The sequence below is a fragment of the Hemitrygon akajei genome, chromosome 18, assembly GCF_048418815.1.
Source record: "Hemitrygon akajei chromosome 18, sHemAka1.3, whole genome shotgun sequence".
Taxonomy (NCBI): Eukaryota; Metazoa; Chordata; class Chondrichthyes; order Myliobatiformes; family Dasyatidae; genus Hemitrygon; species Hemitrygon akajei.
The window spans coordinates 11,978,252-12,004,225 of NC_133141.1; the positions used below are offsets into that span (position 1 = coordinate 11,978,252).

The 25,974-nt window shown below is 43.5% G+C and overlaps 1 protein-coding gene across 4 annotated transcripts in view; it reads right to left on the reverse strand.

The window, feature by feature from the left end:
- LOC140741086 (KAT8 regulatory NSL complex subunit 1-like) overlaps positions 1–20,396 on the reverse strand; it is a 174,837-nt gene extending 154,441 nt beyond the window's left edge. For 2 of the 4 annotated variants that reach the window (XM_073070813.1, XM_073070807.1), the window contains exons 1-3: positions 20,054–20,373; positions 17,381–17,490; positions 17,166–17,283 (exon numbers count right to left, since the gene is read on the reverse strand). The gene's annotated coding sequence lies outside the window, so the exon portion shown is untranslated. Of the gene's footprint in view, positions 1–17,165; positions 17,284–17,380; positions 17,491–20,053 lie in introns of all 4 variants that reach the window. The other 2 variants (XM_073070808.1, XM_073070809.1) reach the window with 2 other exon arrangements.
- Positions 20,397–25,974: the final 5,578 nt, after the last annotated feature.

Below are 25,974 nucleotides of genomic sequence, written 5' to 3' on the forward strand. Positions count from 1 at the left end.
GCTGCTGACTCACGACTGCTCTGCCAGATTCAGCTCAAACCACATCCAGTTAGCTGATGATATGAGAGTGTTTAGCCTCATCAACAACAATGATGAGTCAGCAGACAGAGAGGAGGTGGTGAGGTTTGTCAAATGGTGTAAGAACAACCACGCGAGTCTCAACATGGAGAAGACAAAAGAGATGATCGTGGACTTCAGGGAGGCACAGGCCGACCACTCTCCATTGAACATCAATGGCTCTGGCGTGGAGAGAGTGAAGAGCACAAAGTTCCTTGGTGTACACATAACGGATGATCTAACCTGGACTCACAACATTTCCTCACTCGTCAAGAAGGTACAGCAGTGTCAACACTTTCAGAGAAGACTGAGGCATGCGAGGCTCCCTATCCCTATTCTAACAACTTTCCACACTAACACCCATGAGCAAGCAAATCTCAAGGTTGTATAATTTATACATTATTTGATAATAAAAGTCTTGAATACCACAGGAGTGTCCTGCCTGCCTGCATCATTGTGTGGTTTGGAAGCTGCAAGGCATCGGACCGCGACACCCTACAGAGGACAGTAAAAACCTCTGAGAGGATCACTGGGGTCTCCTTCCCCCGTATTGGTGACAGTTACCGAGAGTGTTGTACACAAAGGACCAAAGCATTGTTGAGGATCCCTGCCACCCATCCCATAATCTCTTTGACCCACTACCGTCAGGAAGGAGCTACAGGAGCATCAGGACTAGGACTGACAGACTGGGTAACAAGTCTTCCCTCAGGCTGAGTCTAATTAATACCCTGCCACCACTGAGGTCTCGTCACAAGGTCAGCGTGCTGTTGACTGTGCTGTTTTCCTGTTCTGTGCTTTACTACATGCATTTTGCATTATATTTTATTAACTTATTTATAGTATAATATTTTGGTTTATGTGCTGTGTGTGATACATGTTGTGTGGGTACACTGTGGTTCAAAGGAACATTGCTTCGTTTGGTTGTATATATGCAAAGTCAGAAGACAATAAACTTTAAATTGTATACACGGTTTGGGGGCTTCCCATCCAACAAGGACCAGCTTTGTATTCCCGTAAGCAATGTTAATCCCCGGCTGCTAGGGTAGATTTGAACTCATGTCCTGGCCCACTGGCCAGCAATTTTACCACATTCATCACCCAACAATAGCCCAGGACATTGCTGATTTTTATACGCCCCCACCTATAAAAAGAAGTAGGTGTTGGCCTTATCCACATCCCAGGTTGTGATAAAACAAGCATCAGCCCCAATCCCCTCTACCATCACAAATGCAATCTCATCTCACGAGATGGGTGTGATGATTGGTTGGCAAGTTCATTGTTGAATTGGTTAGTAAGTTGGATGTTGAGCAACTTTGATTGATAGTTTGGGGATTGGTGAATTAGTTGATTAGGGGCTGATAGATTTGTTTGTTTGTTTATTCTTTGGTGGATTGGTGGGGATTGGAGGTTAATTTGACAATTGTTTTGTGAGGAGAGACAGTGTTCCATTTGGCCCTTTGTTGGACAGGTGGAGAGGTCAAGAAAGAGGCGCTTCCAGGGGACATCTTCACCTTGTTGTTACTGTTACTGAGTGGGAATAATTCAGTTGACACACTTACTCCAAGCCACACGAACCCAATCCCATCATTCCTTGTTCCTCCAAATCTCTTCACTCACACAGGGTGCCCCCACAGAGAGCCATCACCCTAGGTTGACCTGTGACTTCTCCTAATGGATCAACTAAGGAGGGGTTAGTTGTTGTCAATACTCATCTTGGCTGAGCTCATGAAAAGAGATTTGAATGTAATCACAAAGCTGTTTGTGCATCCTGCTGTGCACACATTTCCCACAAGAATTATCATACCGCAGGAGTGACTGCAACTTAATCCACTGAGTTCCTCCAGTGGTTTGGTTTTGTTGCAGAGGTTGATGGGATAGTTGGAACAGAGTATGGTATGCTTGCCTTTATTAGTTAAGGCATTAAGATCAAGAGTCAGGAAGTTATGTTGCCACTTTATAAAACTTTGGTTAGGCCACATCGAGAACACTGAATTCAATTTTCCTCACCCCATTATAGGAAGGATGTGGAGGCTATGGGAAGTTACAGAAGCAATTTACTCAGATACTGCCTTGAGCGTGTGTTATAAGTGGAGTCTGAACAAATTTCGGTTGTTTTCTTTGGAGTAGTGGAGGCTGAGGGGACAACTGATAGAAAGTTATAAAATTATGAAAGGCAGAGATAGGTAGACAGCCAGCACCTTTTTCCCAGGGTGTAAATGTTTAATACAAGAGGCATGCCTTTAAGGAGCAAGTTGGAATGTTCAACGGGATATGTAGGCGAAGATTTTTTTAATACACAGAATTATGGGTGCCTGGAAATGCATTGCTTGGGGTGGTGGTGGAGGCAGATATGATAGAGGCTCCTTGGCATGAGAATGTGCAGAGAATGGAAGCATATGGACGATGCCAAATGGTATGGCCAAAGAGATTAGTTTAATTAGACATAATTAGCTTAGTCAGTTTGGCACAGGATCGTAGGCCTATTACTGTGCTGCATTTTCTATATTCTAAATTTATTTTTTCTCACCTTAAGTAGGGCAATTAAATGTGGCCTTATCAGTTTTCTACAGCTGCAACATGACGTCAAATTTCTTACTCAATGCCACAACCAATGAAGGTAAGTATACCAAATACCTTTACCATGCTATCCACTTGTGTTGTCACTTCCATGGAGCTACGGACTTGTGCCCCAAGATCACTATGAACATCAATGCTCCTAAGGATCCTGTCATTTACTGTAACCTTCCTCATTACCCACAACTTCACTAACTTTTGTGTAATCAGCAAAATTACTTATCAACCCACCTACAACTTTATCAAAATCATTTTATATCACAAGCAACAGAGGTTACCGCACTGACCCCTGCAGAACATCTCTGGTTACAGACCCCCAATCAAAATGACTGAGCAATCTTCTATCTTGCCCCTCAATAACCAAGGATAGATCTCATCACGCCCTTGAGACTTATCCACCTAAATGTTCAAGGTACCCAATACCTAGGTGTATAACATATAGAGAGGCATCGATCGTGTGGATAGTCCGAGGCTTTTTCCCGGGGCTGAAATGGCTAGCACGAGAGTAAATTTTTTTTTTCCCCACACAGAGTGGTGAGTGCGTGGAATGGGCTGCGGGCAACGGATACGATAGGGTCTTTTAAGAAACTCCTGGATAGGTACATGGAGCTTAGAAAAATAGAGGGCTATGGGTAACCCTAGGAGATTTCTAGAGTAAGTACAGTCGGCCCTCCTTATCCACAGGGGATAGGTTCCAGGACCCCCGTGGATGCTCAAGTCCCTTATTTAACATGTATCAGTCCGGTGGTCTTTAGGACCCAGCGGAACCCTGGACTTTATTTAACATGTCTCCGTGCGGTGGACATTAGGACCTGGTGGTGCAGCTCTCTATCCACAGTGTTTCGGTTCACGAAAATAATCACGATCGAAAATAAGGTGGAAGTAATAACGCAATCGGAAAGAGGTGAAACACCATCGGTCACTGGAAAAGCATTAGGCTACAGTCGGTCAACGATTGGAACAATTTTAATGGAGCATGTGAAAGGCCCTGCCCCGATGAAAGCTACAATTATTACTAAGCAACGCAGTTGTTAAATTATTGAAATACGTATGTTTCTTAAGTATTTTATATGCATAGAAAGGTAAAATATGTTCTTTATACTAAGAAAAATGTTTGACTAACTGATGCTAAATAATACCGGATGTACCTGTTCCGACTTCAAATCTGACTTAAAGATGGACTCAGGAATGGAACTCATTCATAACCCGGGGACTGCCTGTACTTTTAAGTCATCTCTAGATTACTTATAATACCTAATACAATGTAAATGCAATTTAAATAGTTGTTATACTGTATTGTTTAGGAAATAATGACAAGAAAAAATAGTCTGTACATGCGCAAGCAACGAGTGCCGGAGAGAGAACTTCCGGGTTTTCCCGATCCGCGGTTGGTTGATTCCGCGGATAAGGAGGGCCGACTGTACGTGTTCAGCACAGCATTGTGGGCCAATGGGCCTGTATTGTGCTGTAGGTTTTCTCTGTTTCTTTCTGGATATTACCATCCAGCTCATGCTCTTTTCTCACTGCTGCCATCAAGAAGGAGGTACAGGAGCCTCAGGACTCACACCACCAGGTTCAGGAACAGTCATTATCCCTCAACCATCAGGCTCCTGAACCAGAGGAGATAAAATGACTTGCCCCAGAACTGAATTGCTCCCACAACCGATGGACTCATTTTCAAAGACTCTTCATCTCATGTTCTCAAAATTTGTTTCTTACATGTCTATTTTTCTCTTTCTTTTTGTATTTGTACAGTTTGTTGTCTTTTGCACACTGGTTGTCCACCCTGTTGGTGTGGTCTTTCATTGATTCTATTATAGTTATTGGATTTATTGAGTATGCCCACAAGAAAATGAAACTCAGGTGACACACATGTACTCCGATAATAAATTTACTTTGAACATATCATGTCCCTCCCTGATCTCACCATCCTCCATTTCCTTCTCCTTGATGAATAGCAATACAAAGTACTCATACTCGTCACTTTCAGTCACTTCTTCTGTCTCCCAACATAAATTCACTCCTTTTGTCCTTGAGTGGTCCTATCTTCTCTCTAGCTACTCTCTTATTTTAGTGTACGTATAAAATGCCTTGGGATTTTTCTTAATCCTACTCACCACGGCAACTCTGGCAGGGCTTGCCAGACATTATTTCCTACAAAGCGAAACTCAACAGCATGAACGGCAGCGATGCTTCACTACCAGATGAACTCAACGCTTTCTATGCCCGCTTTGAAAGGGAGAATACAACTACAGCTATGAAGATCCCTGCTGCACCTGATGACCCTGTGATCTCCGTCTCAGAGGCTGATGTTAGGCTGTCTTTAAAGAGAGTGAACCCTTGCAAGGCAGAAGGTCCCGATGGAGTACCTGGTAAGGCTTTGAAAACCTGTGCTAACCAACTAGCAGGAATACTCAAGGACATTTTCAACCTCTCACTGCTACAGACGGAAGTTCCCAATTGCTTCAAAAAAGCAACAAATATACCAGTACCTAAGAAGAATGTGAACTGCCTTAATGACTATTGCACGGTAACACTCACATCTAGTGATGAAATGCTTTGAGAGATTGGTCATGACTAGACTGAACTCCTGCCTCAGCAAGGACCTGGACCCATTGTAATTTGCCTATTGCCACAATAGGTCAACGGCAGACATGATCTCAATGACTCTCCACACGGCTTTAGACCACCTGGACAACAGAAATACCTATCTCAGGGTTCATCGACTATAGCTCAGCATTTAATACCATCATTCCCACAATCCTGATTGAGAAGTTGGGCCTCTCAACCTCAGAAGTTGGGCCTCAGAACCTGGGCTTCTGTACCTCCATCTGCAATTGGATCCTCGACTTCCTAACCGGAAAATCACAGTCTGTGCGGATTGGTGATAACATATCCTCCTCGCTGACGATCAACCCTGGCACATCTCAGGGGTATGTGCTTAGCCCACTGCTCTACTCTCTATATACATGTGACTGTGTGGCTAGGCATAGCTCAAATACCATCTATAAATTTGTTGACGATACAACCATTGTTGGTAGAATCTCAGGTGGTGACGAGAGGGCGTTCAGGAGTGAGATATGCCAACTAGTGGAGTGGCGCCACAGCAACAACCTGGCACTCAACGTCAATAAGATAAAAGAGCTGATTGTGGACTTCAGGAAGGGTAAGATGAAGGAACACGTCCCAGCCTCATAGAGGAATCAGAAGTGGAGAGTGTGCGCAGCTTCAAGTTCCTGGGTGTCAAGATCTCTGAGGATCTAACCTGGTCCCAACATACCAATGTAGTCATAAAGAAGGCAAGACAGCGGCTATACTTCATTAGGAGTTTGAAGAGATTTGGCATGCCAACAAATACATTCAAAAACTTCTATAGATGTACCGTGGAGTGCATTCTGATGGGCTGCATCATTGTCTGGTATGGAGGGGCTAATGCACAGGACCGAAAGAAGCTGCAGAAGGTTATAAATCTAGTCAACTCCATCTTGGGCACTAGCCTACAAAGTACCCAGGACATCTTCAGGGAGCGGTGTCTCGGAAAGGAAGCATCCATTATTAAGGACTTCCAGCACCCAGGATATGCCCTTTTCTCACTGTTACACAATCAGGAAAGAGGTACAGAAGCCTGAAGGCACGCACTCAGCAATTCAGGCTTCTTCCCCTCTGCCATCCGATTCTTAAATGGACATTGAATCCTTGGACACTACCTCACTTTTTTAATATACAGTATTTCTGGTTTTTTGCACATTTTTTAATCTATTCAATATCCATACACTGTAATTGATTTACTTATTTATTATTTTTTCCTCTTCCAGATTCTGTATTGCATTGAACTGCTGCTGCTGTTAACAAATTTCACATTACATGCCAGTGATAATAAACCTGATTCTGATTCACCAAGGACATTTCATCTCCCCTTTGGCACTCCCAATTCCTTGTTTGAGTTCATTCATGCTTCCTTCATATTCCTCAAGGGTTCTGTCCAATTTCAGCTTCCTAAACCTTATATATGCTTCTTTTCTCTTTTTGACTAAATTTGAGAATCCAAGGTTCCCGAATCTTATCATCCTTATCTTCTTTCCTCACAGGAACACATTGGTCCTAAATTCTGACCAGCTGGCTTCTAAATGACTCCCACATGATATGTGGATTTGTCCAATGCAACTGCTCCCAATCTATTTTCCCCCTCCTGCCCAACTTTTGGAGTTAGCCTTCCAATTTAGCATCCCCCTCCCCCGGCTACTCAAGGTCCAGTCTTATCCTTTTCAATAACTATCTTAAAATTATGATCACTCTTCCCAAAATGCTCTCCCACTGATAAGCTCTGATCACTTGACCAAGCTTATTCCCAGTACAAGGTCTAGTGTGACCCTCTTCCTAGTTGGAAGATCTGGTGTCAAGAAACTCTGTTGAATGCACCTTAGAAATTTTACCCCTTTTAAATTTCTGGCATGAAAGGAATCCCTGTCAGTATTAGGAAAATTAAGATCACCTGCTATGACAACCCTGTTGCTTTTACATATTTCCATAATCTGCCTTCCTCTCTGATCCTCTACCTTGTGCTGGCTAATGTGAGGTCTGCAGTTTAATCTCATCATAGTGACTGAAACTTTGTCATTCCTGAGCTCCACCCATGTGGTCTCCCTGGATGAACCCTTCATCTAGTCCTCGATACAGTTGTGATACTCTCCGTGATTAGTAGTGCAATTCATACCTACATTTCATTTGAATATTCTGCCTGTATTCTTACATGCCTTATCTTTCCCTTCCAAAAGTCCCTTTTGACTTCATTCAGCTTTCTATAATATACTGCCCTTCAGAACATAAAACACGCTATCACAGATGATTTTCCTTTTATCCTTATTGTGTCTCAGTACACCTTGTCATCCAGGGCCACGATTTGAAAAATCCCATAGTTTTATGGAGAATTTCTTTTGTGGATGCATCCGATTGTTCTGGAACTGAATTACTTGAAAGGAAAGGTTTCCTATACTTTTGTACAATCACTTCTCAGGTTTAGTAAAATTGACCTGAGCTGAAATTAGAACTGTAACTCTCATTTTACATTAATCACTTTCAACAATTACACTAAATGAATTGTGTGCAGATTTGTGCTACTGACAACCATGGAACCTGCTCAACTTCATCCCATACAACCAAATGCAGAACTCCTGAAATAGAGACAAAGACCAAGCACAAAATTGTTTGCAAAGATTGAGAGAATGAAGGCAATGGAAGGAGTTCTAACTTTTAAGAAATAAAACAGCTTGAAATGAATTCCACTGATATCCCATTAACTGCGGTGATGGTGAGTTGAGTCATTTTACCCAGAATCATTGCAATTTGCTTTGACAAGGGACATAGAATAAAGTGGAAAGCTCACAAGCTGACATTTTCCCCAACCAGTTCAAGTTCTTGTCTAATGCAGAATTCTGTGGTTCTGGCATGATTTTCCTTGGCAAAGGTGCCTCAATAACATGCATCTTTAACATAGTGTAACAGCTCAAGCATCACAAAACTGAATTTGATATTAATCTAGAAAAGCAGACAGTACAACCGACGAGAGGTTTGGCCAACAATTCTTAGCCATAGAGCACAGAAACAAGCACTTTGGCCCATCTGGTTCATGCCAAACTGTTATTCTGCCTACACCCATCAACCTGCACCGGGACCACAGCCCTCCATATCCCTCCCATCCATGTACTTATCGAAACTTCACTTAAAATTTACAATCAAACCTGCATCCATCACTTCTGCTGACAGCTTGTTCCACAGTCATACCCCCCTCTAAGTGAAGAAGCTTCCCCTCAGGTTCCCCTTAAATTCACTGTGTCTTGAAGAGGAGAGAGAAATAGAGGTCTTGGCAATGAATTATTAAGAGCTTAAGCAGCAAAATAAATGGACTCAATGGTAGGCCAGAAGAACTGAGGAATGCATAAGAGGCTAGAACTGACAGAAGTGTGTAAAGGGCTAAGTTATCACTGAGTATGAATGGATCAAAGATGAATAGATCTTTGGATATTAAATGAATCAAATCATACTGCTTTGGTGCAGAAAAGTAACATCTCAGTGAAGAGCAGAGCTGGCACAAAAGGCCAAATCTCCTACTCCTTATCTTACCAAAGTGAAATTTCCTTATCTGCTCAAGGCACAAGAGACTTAAAATTGAACTACAAATTAATTTTACAACATAAATGCTGTAACCATCACACACCACACAGAAAGATTTGGGTACTGATTCCAAATGGTATCCAACTGCTTACACTTCTGTCTACTGTCAATATTGTGCAAGCAAACATTCACAAAACAAAAGTCCAGCTAAAAGTAGAAGATACTGACTCTGAATGCCAAAGATAACAAAATTATACAAATAGGTTTTACACATTGCCCTTTATCAGCACTCCCAGCTGTTGATTTACAGAATGTCACATCAATGGTTACTGAACTGACATTTAGACTACATACCCAAAGCTAAATCAACAAGAGGCCCAAGAGGCCTTAAGTTAGGTGGGAGATGTAATAACACTGTAATTGAAAAGTAGGGTGTTTGAGACCGGCCAGTTTCCAAGGAAGAATATTTGCTGAAATTGTGCTTATTTTCCCAGCAAACAGCAGATAATTCATTAAGAATACTCCTCTGAATGTAGAGTCGTGCCACCACTGCAAATTCGCATGGCACAGCAAACACCCATAATCCCAACAAAGCTGTGTGTGGAAGTGGGTAGAAAAACGAGAGAGAATTATAGACAAAAAGTCAGTCTTTTTTTTCTTGATGAGGGAATGAGGGATACATTGGTACTGTTACACAACTGATAATCCAGAAGCCAGAGTTCAAATTCCACCACAGCAGCTGTGGAATTTAAATTCAATTAATGATCAGGAAATTGAAGAACGATGACCAGTCTTAGTAATGATGATCGGCAAAAACACTTTTGGTTCACTGAAACCTGCCACCCTCACTCAGTAGCAGCAGAGTAAAAGATAAGCTGTATTTGTCACATGTACATCGAAACATACAGTGTGAGGCATCGTTCACATCAATGACCAACACTGTACAAGGATTTTGCTGGGGGCAGCCTGCAAGTGTTGCCATGATTCTGGTGCCAACATAACACACCCACAATTTACGAACCCTAATCCATAAGTCTAAGAAACATGGGAAGAAACTGTAGCATCCAGAAGGAACTCGCACGGTCATAGGGAGAATGTACAAACTCCTTACAGACAGCAGCAGAATCGAAAGCAACACACACAAAATGCTGGAGGTCAGGCAGCACCTATGAAAATGAATAAACAGTTGACGTTTCAGGCTGAGACTCTTCTTCAGGACTGGAAAGGAAGTGGGAAGATGCCGGATTTTGGGGGGGGGGGGGGGGGGGGAGAGGAGGATAGTTAGAAAGTGATATGTAAAGCCAGGTGGGTTGGAAAGATAAAGGACTGGAAAGGAAGGAATCTGAGAGGAGAGGAGAGTGAACAATAGGGGTAAGTGAGAGGAGGAGGGGACCCCAGAGTGGGGAACAGACCGGGGGGGGGGGGGGGAAGGGGGAGGGAAATTTATGTTACCGTAAGGAAAATCGATATTCATGCCACCATGAGCAGGAATTGAATCCTGATAGGTGATCGCTAGCACTTTAAAGCATTGTGCTAACTGTTATGCTACCAGTCAGTGATGTGACCCAGAGGAATTGGAGGTCAGTGGAAGGCTGGCATCTCATACCAAGTGGTACATAACAGGCACCAGTCAGACAGATTCCATCCTGTCAACAATTAAAGTGGCTGCCTATTGTATTTCACAAACGGCACGGTAGCGTAGCAATTAGTATAACGCTACTACAGCAACAGCAACCTGGGTTCAATTCCCACTGCTGTTTGTAAGGAGTTTGTATGTTCTCCTGTGAACACATGGGCTTCCTACCACATTCCAAAGATGCATGGGTTGTAGGCTCATTGGTCACATGGATGTAATTGGGCCACGTGGGCTCATTGGGCCAAAAGAGCCTGCTACCATTGTATATCTCTCAATTAGAAATAAGTGAAAGAAGACTGGTGCAAAGAATGACACTGAGCTCTGCAGACACCCAGGGTCCATCAAGTGGCAAAAACCTGAACTGCAATCTAAAATATCACAAACACAATGTCAGGTATGAATGTAAAGCACTTAAAGATATCATGACAGTTTATCACAAACCACATCATGTCCACAACACACCACTTTACTGTGACAACCTCCCAATGTCATGGTACACTGTTGACCAAGATCTGATAATGATGGCAGTGAGGTTATACTCAAATCCCTTTAAGGCCAACACTGGTTTGCTTAGGATCAAAACATTTGAGGATGCAGCCAGATTGCTGACACCTGTACAAAGTCCCACAAACACTAGTGTGTGGCATTAAACCATAAATTAGAGATGCATGAAATAAGGGTACAATTGTAATTACAGAAGAATTCTAATCCTTGTAGATTGGTGAATCAATGAGGAGGAATTCCTCATTCATTTGTAATGGCCCCTGGACCAGCATGTTGAGGATCCAGCTCGAACAGGCAGTCCTTGTCAGGATTTGTGCAGAGGAAGAAAACTGATCTGCAGGGTCACTGGGGAAAGGGCATCCATAAGATGACAGAATTTTGCATTTAAAATGGAGAGTATGAGAGCAGATTCTGAGACTGGTATCCTGGATCTAAATAAAGGAAACCATGATGGTGTGAGGTGCAAATTGGCTTTGGCAGTATGGGGACGATAATGGATCAGGAAAAGGCAACCTTGGATCAGTTACATTTGTGTACTCCTGTTTGGTGTAAAAATAAAATCAAAAATAAACCTGCAGATGCTGGGAACCTGAAAGACAAACAGAAAATGCTGGAAATATTCAGATGAGGCAGCATTTGTAGAAAGAGAAACAGAGTCAATGTTTCAGGTCTTAGACCTTTTGGTTGATCTGGGAAAGAGAAAGACAATTTACTTTTCAGTTTCAGGGAAGGTGAGAGAGGGAATCTCTCTGAAAGGATGGCAGTTAGAAGCAAATTTTGCTTCTTTCTCTGTGCCCTTTTTCCACTCTAATTCCAGTCAGAAAAATAGGAAGGAAGGTTATTATATGAACATCAATTGATTGGGAGTGGGAGGAAGTGCAACAGGATGGGGATATCCTTGTGCGCCAGGGGCCAAAAGTGATACAGCGACATCATACAGATTAAGTTGGTAGCTAGAAGCACACTATGTTTTACTGGTGTTGCTACTAGGAACATGAAAATGTTGATACAAATAGCTAAGGGCAAAATGATACAGGCAGTCCCCGGGTTACGTACGAGTTCTGTTCCTGAGTCCGTCTTTAAGTCGGACTTGTACGTAAGTCGGAACAAGTACATCTGGTATTATTTAGCGTCAGTTAGTCAAATGTTTGTCTTAGTATACAGTATATATTTTACCTTTCTATGCATATAAAACACTTAAGAAACATATGTATTCCAATAATTAAACCACTGCATTGCTTAGTAATAATTGTAGCTTTCATCAGGGCAGGGCCTTTCACATGCTCCATTATTCTCACTTTATCCGTTATCCTTTAAAATTGTTCCGATCATTGACTGACTATAGCCTAACGCTTTTTCCAATGATCGATGGCGTTTCACCTCTTTCCAAACACTATTATTTCCACCGCGATCACTTCCCATCAATGGAACAGAAACACTGCAGGCGGCGGGTCCCAAGCTGTGCTGGCTCCTGAGGTCCGCTGGGTCCTAAGGACCACCGCACTGAGACAGGCTAAATGGGACAAGTGGGGGCTGTGCTGGGTTTGGGTATTTGATCCTCCACAATATTCCAATTTAAACTGGAGGTGGCAGTGTTTTTTTTACGAGGTTGAGTTGCGAGCTCGACATCAACCCGGCACGGATGTGGTCTGTCACTGGATCAAACTTGCTGATCTCACGGCGCCACCAGCAGACCGGAACCGGGGGGGTGGGGGGGGGGGTGTCAGAGTGAATCTTACTAAGAAAAATGTAAACCAAATACAAAGTTAAACACTCAACACAGTGTCAATGACGACGACTTAAAATGGCAGACAGCGTTCTCCTTCCTCAGTTCGTAAGGACGAGTTGTCCGTAAGTCGGACGTTTGTAACTCGGGGACTACCTGTACATATCCAGCAAGCCAGGTGATGTTATTGAAAATAGAAACAACCTATAAACAGGAGAAATTCTGCAGATGCTGTAAATCCAAAGCAACACAAAGTGCTGGAACAACAGGTCAGGCAGCATCTACAGAAATGAATAAACAGTTGACTTTTCAGGCTGAGACCCTTCTTCAGGACTGCAGAGGTAGGGATAAGACACCAGAATAAAAAGGTGTGGCTGGAGTGAGGGGAAGGAGGATAGCCAGAAGATGATTGGTGAAGCCAGATGGGTAGGAAAGTCAAGGTCTGGAGAGGAAGGAATCTTATAGGAGAGGAGAGTGAACCATGGGAGAAAGGGATGGGGGAGGGGAATGCAGGGGAGGTGATAAGCAGGTGAAAAGGGGTAAGAGGCCAGAGTGGGGAACAGAAGAGGAGGAGAGGGAAAGGGGTTTTTTTTAACTGGAAGGAGCAATCAATATTCATGCCAAGAGTTTGGAGGCTACCCAGGCAGAACATAAGGTGTTGCTCCTTCACCCTGAGGGTGGCCACATCATGGCACAAGAGATGGCCATGGACAGACATAGAACAACTTGTAGTTCCACCTCTCTTTTTTATTTCCTTGCACTTCAATAAATTACTCCTTCTCACGTATAATCCAAATCTGAGTTTTTTTCCCCCATTTCCCCACACAAAGGGATCACTTACAACAGCCAATCAACCTTCCTGCGTATCTATGAGATGCAGCCAGAAAACCGACAGAGAAGAATGCATGAACCCCATAAAGGCAGCACCAGGGAAGAACACAGGTCCATGGAGCTGAGGCAATGCTAACTGCTGCCCTACTAAGTGAACCCTGTCCATGTACACTGTAAATTCCTCCAAATCACCAACCACAGTACCAAAACACTTAACAATATGACAAATGCTGTCCTGTCACTATGAAAAAGATAAAATTGTCTTTCAATACATTCTCCATTAACATCATCCGGATGGGTGAGTCCATACATGCGCAGTTCTATCACTCACTGGCTTGTGCTTCTCCCCCTCTTTTTATTCTGGCTTCTGCCCTCTTTTTTCCCAGTCCTGTTGAAGGGTCTCAGCTCAAAATGTTGACCATTCATTCCCCTCCATAGATGCTGTCTGACCTGCTCAGCTCGTCCAACATTTGTGTATTGCTCCAGATTTACACTTTCTGAATTCTCCTGTCTACATAGAAACATAGAAAATAGGTGCAGGAGTAGGCCATTCGGCCCTTCGAGCCTGCACCGCCATTCAGTATGATCATGGCTGATCATCCAACTCAAAACCCTGTACCTGCTTTCTCTCCATACCCCCTGATCCCTTTAGCCACAAGGGCCATATCTAACTTCCTCTTAAATATAGCCAATGAACCGGCCTCAACTGTTTCCTGTGGCAGAGAATTCCACAGATTCACCACTCTCTGTGTGAAGAAGTTTTTCCTCATCTCGGTCCTTAAAGGCTTCCCCTTTATCCTTAAACTGTGACCCCTCGTTCTGGACTTGCCCAACATCGGAAACAATCTTCCTGCATCTAGCCTGTCCAACATCAGAAACAATCTGAAAGTCCTGCCATCCCAGGAATCAATCTGGTGAACCTTCTTTGTACTTCCTCTATGGCAAAAATGTCGTTCCTCAGATTAGGGGACCAAAACTGCACGCAATATTCTAGGTGCAGTCTCACCAAGGCCTTGTACAATTGCAGTAGAACCTCCCTGCTCCTGTACTCAAATCCTTTTGCTATGAATACCAACATACCATTTGCCTTTTTCACCGTCTGCTGTACCTGCATGCCCACCTTCAATGACTGGTGTACAATGACACCCAGGTCTTGTTGCACCTCCCCTTTTCCTAATCAGCCACCGTTCAGATAATAATCTGTTTTCCTGTTCTTGCAACCAAAGTGGATAACTTCACATTTATCCACATTAAATTGCATCTGCCATGAATTTGCCCACTCAACTAACCTATCCAAGTCACCTCTTAGCATCCTCCTCACAGCTAACACCGTTGCCCAGCTTCGTGTCATCCGCAAACATGGAGATGCTGCATTTAATTCCCTCGTCTAAATCATTAATATATATTGTAAACAACTGGGGTCCCAGCACTGAGCCTTGCAATACCCCACTAGTCACTGCCTGCCATTCAGAAAAGGTCCCGTTTACTCCCACTCTTTGCTTCCTGTCTGCCAACCAATTCTCTATCCACATCAATACCATACCCCCAATACCGTGTGCTTTAAGTTTGCACACTAATCTCCTGTGTGGGACCTTGTCAAAAGCTTTTTGAAAATCTAAATATACCACATCCACTGGCTCTTCCCTATCCACTCTACTAGTTACATCTTCAAGCCCAGTTACATGCCCAGTTATTATTTTTATAAATTGAATCTAATCCAATCTAGCTGACCACTTGATGTCATATCTACCTCCCTCATCTTATCTGCTGGAAACCTGAGACAACCTAGATTTCATAAGACCGCAAGACCATAAGACATAGGAGCAGAATTAGGCTATTTGGCTCTACCATCCCATCATGCCTGATCTATTATCCCTCTCAACCTCATTCTCCTGTCTTCTCCATAGATGCTGTCCCGTAACTTTTGATGCTCTGACTAATCAAGAACCTATCAACCTCAGCTTTAAATATATTCAACAACTTGGCTTCCACAGTAGTCTGTGCCAATGAATTCCACAAATTCACCACCTCCTGGCTAAAGAAATTCCTTCTCATCTCATTCCAAATGGACATCCCTCTATTCTGAAGCTATCTCTTCTGGTCTTGGACTACCCCACTATAGAAAACATCCTCTCCACATCCACTCCATCTTGGCCTTTCAATATTTGATAGGTTACAATGAGATCCTCCCTTATTCTTCTAAACTCCAGCAAGTACAGGCCCAAGCCATTTAATTCCTGGGATTACTCTCGTGAATTTCCTCTGGACCCTCTCCAAGGCCAGCACAACTTATCAGATAAGGGGTCCACAACTGCTCACAATACTCCAAGTACAGTCTGAAACTCCTAGGGAGAGAAGCAACAGCACTGAGTTTCCTCCATTTGTAGATAATTTCACATGGATAATTTCTCTTACTGTAGACTGATGAACACTCAGGTCTTTAGAAATGCTTTTGTACCCTTTTCAGCTTCATGTGTCTCTACAATTCTTCTTCTAAGGTCCCTTGAAAGTTGCTTTGATCGAGGCGTGGTGCACATAAACAAATCATTCTTGAGAAGAGTAGGCTCTGTCAGTAACCTGACTTTGTGTGTCTTTTTTCATAGGGCAGGCCACCTCTCCAATCTCATCTCATTGATTAGAACACCCAACTCCAAATAGTTTTTGTAGAAGGCATTACCCCAGAGGGTCACATACTTTTTCCAACAAATGTATAATATTGGATCATTTGTCTCATTCAATAAATGAACAAGTATAATGTCTTTGTGTTATTTATTTAATTGGGGTTACTTTATCTAGTTGTAGGACTTACATAAAGATCTGGTCACATTTTAGGTAATATTTATGCAGAAATAGAGGAAGTTCTACAGGGTTCACAAATTTTCTAGCACCACTGTATTTGTTGCTGAGGGGAATGGCAATAGGGGAACCCTGCACTGACTGGTTAATCCCCTTACTTCTCCTGGTGGTCATCCATCTACTGTCACCCAGCCTGATCTCTGGTTGTCACCACCTTAGTAAAAGACTCATCTATTAAGTTTTCAGCCTCCCAGATGGTCCTGAGTGCTTCTGGCCCCAGCTCCAGTTCTTTGACCTTGTTAGTCAGGAACTGAAGTTGGGTGCACTTCCTGCAGACATCAGGGAGACTGTCAGGTGTCCTGCAATCCCTCATCTCACAGAATCATATTTCACTCTGAAATTGATGTCAACTACTATTTTGTTGCCTATAGCACCTGCTTGAAGGAGGACATGAAAGAAAGCCATATCAATCCACTGAGAATGCAGCAACTCTTCTCAAAAAACCTTTATCACTTTCTGGCTTTTTACTTTATCCCCTCTCACCCACCTTCCCCTTCACCTGACTTCACCTATCAACTGCCTGCTTATATTCCCTCCCCTCCCCAACCTTCTGATTCTGGCTTCTTCCCCTTTCCTTTCCAGTCCTGATAAAGGGCCATAGCCCAAAATGTTGACTGTTTATTCATTTCCATAGATGTTGGCTGACCTGCTGAGGTCCTCCAGCATTTTGTGTGTTGCTCTGGCTTTCCAGCATCTGCAGAATCTCTTGCTTCTCAAAACAATCTATCACATTCTAATCCCCCTCCCCTTCTCACCACAGCCCTGCAAATTCTTTCCTTTCAGGTAATTATTCAGCACCCTTTTAAACATCGCAACTTTATCTGCCTCCATTATTACCCCAGCAGTTCATTGCAAGCCATAATCACTCACTGGTTCAATATCTTCTTGCTCACGCCACTCTAGATTTTTTGGCCATTCTTCATCCTTGATGTCCTCCAGTTCTTGACCCTTCTGCCACTGGGTATAGTTTCTGTCTGCCATCCAGATCCTTGAGGATTTTAAAAAATTTCATCAGATCTCTTTGAACTTCCATATCAATATGGGACTTTTAACAAATAAGCTCTCTCTCCCCCAATTCACCTTACCTCCACTGCCTGTGCAGGACCATTGTTGCTGAACACGAGTTCAGACTCAAGATTACTGACAGCACAGAAAGATAATGAAGACTTTCCTCTTCCAGGTTTTTCTTGAGTTCCTGTGAAAAAGGACAGCATCACATGAAGATCAAGCTACTCTTTTGGACACAAGTCACAACTATAACCACGGTTATGCCACAATAGCATAGTGGTTAGCACAACGGTATTAAAGCTTGGGGTGTCAAAACGTGAAAATAAGTTTCAGCTCTTCTGTTCTCAGATTGTTGACTTGCTGCAGAATGGACCTGTGATCCCAAGCAAGACTTTCCACTTCAGTACTGTTTTGTTTCTTTCAGTAATATTCTGCCAAGGAACTGTGGAACACCAGATAACTTCCTGGCTTTGAAATAAGGCAGAATTGAATTCAAGCATACTGCTTGGTTCCTCTGGCAAGAAGACATTTCAGCAGTCGTTCAAACCATTGCTGATGTTGGTTAAATGTGGTATCACTCAAAAGCCATCCTCCAAACATGCTGAGCCATAACTATGGTTACATAATTATATGTAACCATAACTGTGAAGTATAATTCAAGCATTGGCAGAGCAATATATGGCTTAGACAAGGGGAAAGGCCCTTGCAGAAGCCTATCTCCCCACCTTTTTCCATCATCCCTTTCTCAACTTCATCCTTGCACTCAGCATCAAAACCTTGCTCCCTGCTCCAGCCTCTCTTACCCTCATCATCACCCATACATCCCACTACCCACTTCTCCCCCAACTCCCTTTCTGCCTCACTGCACCCACCACTCTTCACTGACTGCCACTCCTACCAGTCCATACCTCTCCCCTGCACCCACCAATAAAGAGAGTGAAGATGAGAGGATGACAGGGGAACACTTTCCTCTTATCCCACCTCATTTCAGACCTCCTTACCACACTCTCTTCAACACCCAACTTGCCACCATTCTCTCCCTTACAGGATACAGGAGCAGCGTTAGGCCATTCAACCCATCAAGTCTGCTCTGCCATTCCATCATGGTTATTATCCCTCTCAACAACATTCTTCTGCCTTCTCCCCAAACCTTCAACACCCTTACTTATCAAGAACCTATCAATCTCTGCTTTATATATACCCAATGACTTGGCCTGTTCAGCTCTCTGCGGCAATGAATTCCACAGATTCACTACCCTCTGACTGAAGAAATTCCTTCTCATCTCTGTTCTAAAGGGACCTTCCATTCTGAGGCTGAGTCCTAGACTCCCACTACTACAGGAGACATCCTCTCCACATCCACTCCAACAAGGCCTTTCAATATTCAATAGGTTTCAATTAGATTCCCTCTCATTCTCTAAACTTCAGTGACTACAGGCCCAGAGCCATCAAACACGCCTCATACATAACCCTTTCATTCCCGGAATCATTCTTGGGAACTTCCACTGAACCCTCTCCAATGTCAGCACATCCTTTCTTGGATAAGGGGCCCAAAACTGCTCTCAATACTCCAAGTAAGGCCTCACCAGTGTCTTATAAAGGCTCAGTATTACATCCTTGCTATTATATTCTTGTCCTCTCAAAATGAATGCCTTCCTCACCACTGGTTCAACCTGCAAATAAACCTTCCGGGAATCCTACTCAACACTGCCTACCCCTCACCTAACGTATCACCTGCAAATTCACCTACCCCAAAGCTCATTACACCCCAACTCCTCCCACAACACCTCAGCCCTCCTGATCCCACAACTCACACATAGCCACTCACCACCTCCTCCCCAACTCAAAACCACACGTCACCACCTTGCCGACACCTATACCACCCCTACTCCACCATCTCCCACCATTCTTCCTCCTCCTAAACCACAACCCCTCATTCTTCTCCTCCTTGACCCTTCACCTCCTGTTACTCCTGAACACCCCTTTCTCCTCAACCTCCTCCTCCCAATTCTCCTTATCCTCTTCCTCCCCAATCCTCCACCTCATCCTCTCCCTCCCCAATCCTGCTCATTCTCTTACGCCCAATCCTCCCCATCCTCTTCCTTCTCCTCTGCATCCTTTTTCCTTCCCAATCCTGCACATCCTCATCGTCTTCCACCCCAATCCTCCTCCTCTTCCTTTTCCTCCCCAGTCTGTCTCCTCTTCATCCCCCCAATCATCTTCCTCCCCAAACCTCCTCCCCCCAACAATCTTCCTCCTCCCAAATCCTCCACCTCTGCATCCTTCCTCCTCATCCTCTTCCACCCCAATCTTCCTCCTCTTCCTTTCCCTCCCCAATCCTTCACATCCTCTTCCTCCCCTCCTCTTCTTTTTCCTCCCAATCCCTCTCATCCTCTTCCTCCCCAATCCTCCTCCTCTTCATCCCCATCTTCCTCCCCAGACTGCCTCCTTCTCATCCTCTTCCTTCTCCAATCCTCATTCTCTGCATCCTTCTTCTCCTCCTCCTCCTCTGCATCCTTCATCTTCTTCCTCCAAATCCTCCTCATCCTCGTTTCCCGAATCCTCCTTCATTCTCTAATACTCCTACCCATCTTTCTTCCTCCCCAGTCCTCCTCATCCTCTTCTTTCCCCAATCCTCCTCCTCATCCTTCTTCCTCCCGAATCTTCCTCCTCCTCCTTTTCCTCTTCCTCCCCATTCCTCATCTTTCTTCACCCTGTAACACTTCTCATCATTCTTTCCCCATATTTACCCGGACCTTCACGTACTCCAATTCCCCCTGCAGCAGCTCTCCTCTCCCATGCAGAACCTATGTGTATCTTTGGGATCGGGCTCAAGTCCGGGAGCGGACAGGCCGCCCTCCCAGCAGCCTAGTTCGCATTTCGGGCGCCTAGACTGGGCCCTGGAGCTGTGACAGCCCGGACCGCTCTACACCAGCACTTGCAACCAGCGGCCCCGGGCCCTGCTCCAAGAGCCTGTCAAGCCGGCGCCTGCCCAAGGTTTTCTCGATCAGGGTACGGGGCCGGTAAAGGAAGAGAGCCCGCACCCCAGAACCGCTCCATTCAGCCCGGTCCGTCCCCCAGAACGGAGCTGCCGGAAACATCGCCCACACACGCTGATTGGCCGCAACATCAGTGATCATTGGCTCAGCCAATGTCAATCAGGAAGCAGAGACAGAGTCAGTCAAACAAACGTGAATGATGGACTCAGCGTCGGGGAGAGGATGATTGAGTGAATAAATAGCAGGGTGAGGGAAAAGGAAGAGAATAAGAAGGAGGTAGAGCGAGTATGTGAGACAGGGAGAGTGAGGGAAGAAGAGGGAGTGTGGGAGATAGGGAAGGAGAACGAAGACTGTAAGAGAGTGATGAGAGATAGACAGATACTTTATTGATCCCAAAGGAAATAACAATGTCACAGTAGCATTTCAAGTTCACAGGTATACAAATATTAGAAGAAGGATAAATAAAAAAATAATTTACTACAAACAGTCTAACAGGAGGAGGGTCATCACTTCCCCGGCTATAGGTTGACTCATTAATAGAGCCTAATGGCAGAGGGTAAAGCGCTCTTTGTTGAAGCACAGTTGTCTTAGTCTATTACTAAAAGTGCTCCTCTGTTCAGCCAAGGTGGCATGCAAAGGGTGAGAAACATTGTCCAGAATTGCCAGGATTTTCCGTAGGGTCCTTTGTTCTACCACAGCCTCCAGTTTGACTCCTATAACAGAGCCAGCCTTTCTGATCAGTTTATTGAGCCCACGTTAATGCCATTGCCCCAGCACACCACTGCATAGAAGACTGTGTTGGCAACAACAGACTGGTAGAACACATGAAGGAGAGGCCTGCACACTCCAAAGGACTGCAGTCTCAGGAAGTGGAGGTGACTCTGGCCCTTCTTGTACACAGCCTCTGTGTTGGTGCTCCACTCAAGTCTGTCATCCAGGTGCACCCCCAGGTACTTGTAGATCCTCACCACATCTACGTCCTCACCATCAATAGTAACAGGGAGCAATGCAGAGTGAGAGAGATGCAGTGTAAAATAGGAAGTGAGAAAGAGGAGAGTGAAATATTGAGTGAAGAAGGGAGAGAGGCAGTGTGTGAAATAGAGAGAGGGAGTTTATGTAACAGAACAGGTAGTCTTTTACAGGGTGAAAATGTCAAATATGGGGGTAGCTTTAAGGTGTTACATACTCACAGTTTGATCATGACCATGGGGTGATATTATGTTACGTGATGGCATGTTCCAAACAGTATTTAAACAAAGCCCGCAGTTTGTGACGCGGTTCTCATTTTTATTTTTGATGCAACGTTGTTGTTTCTGGTCAGAGGTGTGGAGGCTCCACCGGTTTTGTTTGTTGCATGTTTATTTTTCTCTTACAGTCCAGTATCGGAGAGTGAAGGCATTACTGGAGTTATCCGAGTTCAAAGGATTGGATAAAGTTAGTGTCATTCAGCGTCTTGGGAATGATGGACCTTTTGTTTTGAATTCATTTGGGAATTGTGGCATGCACATTTGAGTTAAACCCCTGCAAGGTGGGGAAGGTTTGTGCAGTGACCACCCTCCAGTCATAGGTCAGTTCCTTTTAATTTACTTGTGATTTCTTTGAACGAGGCATTTCCCAGCTGTGGGATCATCAGATCCTTCATTACTTTGATGGAATCATTGTTTCGTGGAAGTCTCTCCTTAATGACTGTATAAATCACATGGACTTTTGAATTTACCATTTTAAGTCTGTGCTTGGATGAGAACTCATTAAGAACAGTTTCTAGATATTTGTTTGTTAGATGTTTGTTAGATATTGCCGCCTAACTGTTCACTTCTGGTTAAGTTAGTCGTTTGTTTACTTTTCTAAGTTTTGAGCAGGGGTTAATAAATCTCGGGATTTGTTTATAAATCCTGTCTCAGTTTCATATCCATTGCTGCTCATTTGTAACAAAGGTGACGGGAAAGTTCAAAGGAGATGTACAGTTGTAAGGAAAGAGTAAAATATAATTCCTCCTTAGAATATGCTGAAATGTGTTACACAAAATGGAAGTTTGTAAGACAAAATTGTCTTAGTCTGGGATGTGGGAATGTTTTGAGGAAGTATAAGGGAACCAGTCGACAGCAATGTTTTGAAAACTTTGTGTGAGTACCAGTCTACAGCTTTGAGAGTAGATATGGTGAAAAACATGCTTGTCTGGAAAAGATTATGATAGTAAATATTATGGTAGATAATATTTATCTATCCTAATATTTGATAGATAAATCTATCGAATTTGTAAGTGTTATGATAGATTTTTGAAGGGATCTTGAAGGGTATTAAAAGAGGCAATTTCTTTGTGCAAATAGGAATCTTCTCTAAGGCTGGATCACTGAATCAGAAAAGAACAAGGAATGGATCTTAAAATATTTTCATTTAACTGCACAAGTTTTTCACACAGAGAGAGGTGGGTGCCTGAAACAGGCTGCCAGGTGTAGTGGTGGACTGATGAATGTACAGAGAATGGAGGGATATGGATCATGGGCAATTTGATGGGATTGGTTTAATTTGGCATCATGGTGGGCCAATGGGCTGTTCTTGTGCTGTACTGTTCAATGTTATATGAGCCAGAGAGTGTGAAACACCAGGCTTAGGAGAGAGAAGGAGTGTGAAGTACAGTATATACACAGAGGGAATGTGGAATACAGAGTAAGAGAGGGGGATCAATTGTGAATGTGGGTAACTTTTAACTGCCCTCCAAAGGGACCTTGCTGGACATTCTGTCAGCATAAATCACTAGAAACTGATAAAGAAATAAAATGGAGCAGATCATCCAGAAATGATAACAGCCAAACCAGTCCTGTTGACTGTATCAAAACTGGGAGAGCAGTCTCAGAGTCTAGACAAGAAAAGCCAGACAAAGACATTCTTATGGAATCATATTGTACCTTTCAGTCTATGCCCCTAGATAAGTCTTGTCTCACCAGCAGTACAAACCTAGTAGAGGCAGTAGTACAATGCTCTACACATGGGAGGGAACTTGTCCTGAGAGTCCTCAACATTGACCCTGGGTCCCATGAAATCTCATGGCATCAAGTTAAACTCGGGTAAGGAAACTTTCTACTGTTTACCATCTCACAGCTGATGAATCAGTGCCACTCCACGTGGAACCCCACTTGGAGGAAGCACAGAGAGTAGCAAAGGTACAGAATATCCTCAACAACCATCACCAAGAGAGGCTCAGTAGCACAAATACTTACTGAGCTGGCCAACTGCTGAATGACATTCCTGCCAGTTTGGGTCTACAGCAAGTGGTGGGGGAACCAACAAGAGGGAGAAACCTCTGGTCTCATCCTCATCAATCTACTAGTCAAAAATGTATCGGCTCATGATAGTTTAATTGGCACTGCCCACTGCACAATCCACAGTCCACCAGGGTTCAATGAAGAGCACAGGAGAGCTTACCTGAGAATGAGGAATCGGCCTGGTAAAGGTATAAAGCAGAACTACCTGCATTGTCAAACACCATAAACAGCATGCAACAGACAGTGCTGAGTGATCCCATGATCATCAACTCAGATCTAAGCTCTGAAGTCCTGCCACATCCAGTTGTGAAGGGTGGTAGACAATGAAACAACTTACTGGAGAAGGCACCACAGACATCCCCATTTTCAGTGATGGAGGAACCCAGCACACCAGTGCAAAAGAGAAAGCTGAAATATTTGCAAAGATCTTCAGGCAGAAGTGCTGAGAGAATGGTCCACCTTTCACTTCCTCTAGTGGTCCACAGTATGACAGATGCCAGTCTTCAGCCAATTTGATTCACCCTGGGTGATATCAAGAAAGGGCAAAAGAAATTGGATACAGCAAAGGCAACATTTCAGCAATAGTACTGAAGATGTGCTTCCGCAATAGCCATGTCATTTTCTAAATTGTGCGAGGCCAAGTACACAACAGCTACCTGACCCCGTGGGAAATTGCCCATGTATGTCCTGTTCACAAGCAAGACCAATCCAACCCAGCCAATTACCATAGTCTACAGTAGCAAAGTGATGGAAGGGATAATCAATGGTGCTATGGTCTAAACATGGAGAGAAGAACTGAACTCTAGGGCTGAAGTGAAAGTAAGTTCCTTTGACGTCAGGGCAGATTTTGATCCAGCGTGACATCAGAATCAGAATCAGGTTTATTATCACTGCTGTATGTCATGAAATTTGTTGTTATGCAGCAGCAGTACAGTGAAATAGATAAAATCACTAAGTAATAATAATATGTAAAAAATCGTGCAAAAAGAGAGAAAAATAGTGAGGTACTTTTCATGGGTTCATGGACCATTTAGAAATCTGATGGCAACCACTTATGATTATTAGTTTTGCCTTGTAGGAAATAATGCCTGCAAACACTGCCAGAGCTGACGTGCATCCGATTTTTTTTCTCTAACTTTGCACAGAATTGTCTTTTCACTCTTAAGATAGCCATTGATTCTATTTTAGTTATTATTCTATGATGCATTTATTGAGTATGTCTGCAAGAAAATGAATCTCAGAGTTGTATATGGTGACATATATTTAGTTTAAAAATAAATTTACTTTGAATTTACAGGTCACACTTGGACTTCATGTGGAGTTCTGGTTCAGGAGTTTTAAATGCCACAGATCTAGTCCTCAGCAGACTGTGAATCTTCTTTCATCTACAGCTTCTGGTTGGGTATGTCTAATTATGTTCTCGAAGGCACACACTCATCCACACAGGTCTTGATAAAGTCAGTGACAGCTGTGGGGTATTCATTCAGATCCAAAAATGAATCCCTGAATATAGTCCAGTCCGCTGATTCAAAGTGCACCTCTGCCTCCCTTGACCATACCTTCATCAATTTCGTCCACACTGGATCAAGGAGCATCAGGCATCAAGGAGCCCTGGTGGTGGTTAGAGGTTCATCCCCACCTCAAAGACTACCTCTGTTCAAGAAGGCAGCTACAACCACTTTCTCAATCACAGCTGGAGATTTGTAATTAAAGGCTGGTTCAGATTGCAAAGTCTACATTCCTTCAACATCTACACAGTAAGAGAGAGAAGGAATGATGGTGCGAGACAGAACGTGAAATTCAAGGGAGTGTGAATTGTAGAGTGAGAGAATGAGTGTGAAATACTGAGTGAGGAAGAGAGAAGTGTGAAAAAATGAGTGAGGGAGAGACAGAGTGTGAATTACAGTTAGATAGTGAAGGAAAAAGCAAGATGAGGAGTATATAATACACAGTGGGAGACAAGGAATGTGACACACAGAATGAAGGAGAGAGGATGTGTGAAATGCAATGAAGGAGAGATAGGGAGTGTGAGACTCAGAGTGAGGCAGAGAGAGGAAATTTGAAATACAGAGTGATGAGAGAGGGAGTCGAATGAGGAAGAGAGGGAATTTGAAGTTTAAAGTGAGAGAGAAGGAAGTAAAAGCAGTGAAGAAGAGAGAGGGAGTGTGAAATAAAGAATGGAGGAAGAGGTAGTGAGATACAAAGAAAGAAGGAGATATTCAGGGTCTGAAAATAGTGGGAGAGTAGAATACAGTTGGAGATAAATATTGATTGTTAAGTACAGAGTGAGGGAGAGTGAGATTTAAAGTGAGAATGAGAGAGGGATGTGAAATACAGAAGTGAAGGAGAGACAGTGTGAAATACAGTTAGTGAGAGATGGATTGTGAAGAATAAAATGAGAGAGGAGTG